We start from the raw sequence: 3,172 nt of genomic DNA on the forward strand, positions 1-3,172 counted from the left end.
TGAACTCTTTCCCTCTCGGTTGTCGGGTAAGGGATCTACAATCATACTCAGACAATGCCATGTTTGTTTCTAAAGAGACGCCATCAGTTTGACTCAACTAAAGTGTTCATTTTACATGTCATAGCCATCTGCCAAGTTAGATCGTCACATGAGCTTCTTTTGACATACAAGTCAACCGTGCTATTTTTGTCCTTGAGTACAAGTTGGTACCTTTGTTTTGGGTCCTGTTAAAAGTGTGCTTGCTTTTCTCCTGATATGATAACTCTGTGTTTTTATTCTCCTTATAAGTTTGAAAGGCGAGGCTAATTTTTTGTGCAGCATGTTTAGTAAGTGGTCAATTCTTGGCTATTTCTGTTTTTTTTTGTTCTTCGGAGCAAAAAATAAATAAATCTATTTGGTAATATTAACTAATTTTTCTACTCCTAGGAATAGATTTGGAATATTATCAAAAAGTATAAAAAGTTACTTCTTTATTTCCGAAAATAATTCTAGAATTAAGCATTTTCTTGCTTTTTCTCCTTCTTTTTGCCTCCTCTAGCCGATCACTGGGCTTGACGATGGCCGGCGGGCAGCTAGACGCGAGCTCCAATGACCTCGTTAAAACCTTGCGATGGCCGGGTGAGGTCATTTTCACTTTGGCTGAGCAGGGCTTGACCTCGCCCAAATCTGGCAAGGTCCAACCTTTCTGGTGGTTGGGCAAGGATTAACCTCGCCGAGGCCAACGAGGCGTCCCAAAGGCGGGCAAGGTTGTCAGCTAGAGGAGGAAAAAGAAGAGAAGGAAAAAAGAAAAATCTCACAAAATTATTAAAAAAATTAAAAGAAATTCTCAGTCACAAAAAAAATTGAGTGTTGTACTAAACGCATTCTTGTTCATTTTTTTTATTTTTATTTTGGGAATATAAATTTTGTATAATTACCAAATACATTCAAATGATCGGAGACTCGTTCAGGGTATAGAATCTAAAAAAACTATTTCTAAGTAAAAATTATTTCGGAAAATAGAATAATTACCAAACATGGTCCTTTTTTTTTTTTTTTTTTTTGTTGGATTCAACCTTAAAAATGAGTTTTAGGTATCTGGGCTATGGCTCCCGAGACCTGGACCACGGCACAAGATAAAAATTACAGAAACCAAATGCAACACATAGTACATAGGCCGTGGTCTTGAAAGGTCCAATCCATGGAGTCGCCAACGAATTGCCCATGTGTAAAGGCAGCACCGGTGTCGCTTTCTCCGGCGAGCCACAGAGGTAGCACATCGGATGGTGACATGCGTGAACCGAAAGGAAAGCGAACAATGGGAGAGGGGTTCATAGTGGTGGCAAGGAGCTGGCCAGCCACGGAGGAATGAGAGGATAATGGCGGCAAGAGCCATGATGTGCGGAGGTCGGAGGAGGGAACACTAAGTTGTCCGTGTTTTCGGGCTAAGTTATCGTATGCAAATGTTTAGTCAAGTGCTACGTTTTGATAATTAGTAATGATTCTCGCTAATGCCTGCATTAAAGGGTGCGGGCTTGTCAAGAAGAAATGATATCTGAACTCCTTGGGCTATGTATTGTCCGCACCGCACCTTACTCAGTTGACCACCTTCAGTTCATTAATGTCCTTTTAGAGCGACTCGGCCACTGAGTGGGCTAGCAAGCGTTCTAACGAGTCAAGAATCACTTATTGCAGTCTTACATCTCTGTATTAACAGTTTCAAATTCTATAATATTGTAGGTCTAAGAGAGAGGAATAATATTCTAAAATGAATAATGACATGTTTTCTTTTCCGAATTGAGAAACCTGAGTATTTCATTCAGCAGAAAAAAGGAGCACGAGAAAGAAAACACTAGATCAAGAAGCTTGTCCTATGAATGTACATATGAGAGAGAGAGAGAGAGAGAGAGAGAGAACTTTCACAATTCCCTGGAATGATTAACAGGAACCCACTGCAATTGGAGTTGGATCTCTCCGCACTCCACGTTGCGGAGCCTGAGGAACATGTGCTGCACCACTTTGCCGTTGCTCACTATGATGCAGCTCTCCTCGGCCAGGCAATTTTGCCGGTTCGGCAGGATTCTCTTGACCACAGTCTCATCTTCGAGGCCTTGCAAGTCCGCCGCCATCCTCACGGCTTCCAGGAGTGGCCTGATATCAAACTCCGCGTCCCCCATTTTGGCATCGAGGCTGAATCTGTCCGTCATACACGGCCTGCAGTGAATGGAAACAGTCATTACAAAGAATCGAAAATCCTCGATATGCATCTCTGTCGCTTCACTAATTTGATGCAGTTGCAGTAGTCACTTACGAGCTTCACAGGCAGATCTGGATCAGCAACACAAAGAGTCAAGTTTTCGTTCCACTCGGGATTGAGATTCTTCCTCACAACACGAGTCTTCAGTTTCTGCAATACATAGACAACAGGGTCATCAGTTCAAGTGAACGAAACCGAGGGCCTCGGGCTTTGATCTTAGTTACCGCACCATGATTTCATTCATGTCGACAAGAAAAGCAGTAATAAATCAGATCAAATCGAGCATTAATTGAAGGCATAGTAGATTTCCTCTGGCGTTGATAAGAATTGGATTAGTTTCAGCTTTCTTGCCATGGACTATTGATTATTTTTGGGGCAAGAACACAACTGCAGTCATCCTTCCATCTATGACAACAACTATCACGATTTGTGCTCAAGATCGCCGTGTCAATTCAAAACAACCACAACAAGCACCACTGTACTAACCACGGGCTCAATCTGACTAACATCTGAAAATCAGCATCCTCATAAGCCAAAGAACACACCCAGAAAAGAGATTTCGCTGAAACAGCGGGCGAAAAGAAGAAAGAAAAGAGCACGAAAATCCAGTACCTGCTTGCCCATCCTGACAACAACGTAAGGATCGCTGCTTCTGACGTCTCTCACGGCGAGGTTGATTCCTCTGCTGATGTGAATCCTGAGGAGGCCCAGCGTATCATCCATTAGATCCCGAAAGGCCGAATGATTCTGGGGTCCAATGGGTCTTGAAATCAGTCGGGTGTTCTCGCCGGACGGCGGAAGTCGGGTGCTGCTGTCGATCTGCTGTCGATGCTCCCGCTGATGCTAAGACTTTAACGCCGCTAGTCTGGCTTGATTAATGGGCTCTTTTACAACCCCCCATTAGAGGGATAAATCGTTTTTTCTACAATCTTTTCC

At 43.1% G+C, this 3,172-nt stretch overlaps 1 pseudogene; it reads right to left on the bottom strand.

The window, feature by feature from the left end:
* Nucleotides 1-1,735: 1,735 nt before the first annotated feature.
* On the bottom strand, nucleotides 1,736-3,172 carry LOC104422146 (annotated as a pseudogene).

The sequence above is a fragment of the Eucalyptus grandis genome, chromosome 10 (genome assembly GCF_016545825.1).
Source record: "Eucalyptus grandis isolate ANBG69807.140 chromosome 10, ASM1654582v1, whole genome shotgun sequence".
In the NCBI taxonomy this organism is placed as follows: domain Eukaryota; kingdom Viridiplantae; phylum Streptophyta; class Magnoliopsida; order Myrtales; family Myrtaceae; genus Eucalyptus; species Eucalyptus grandis.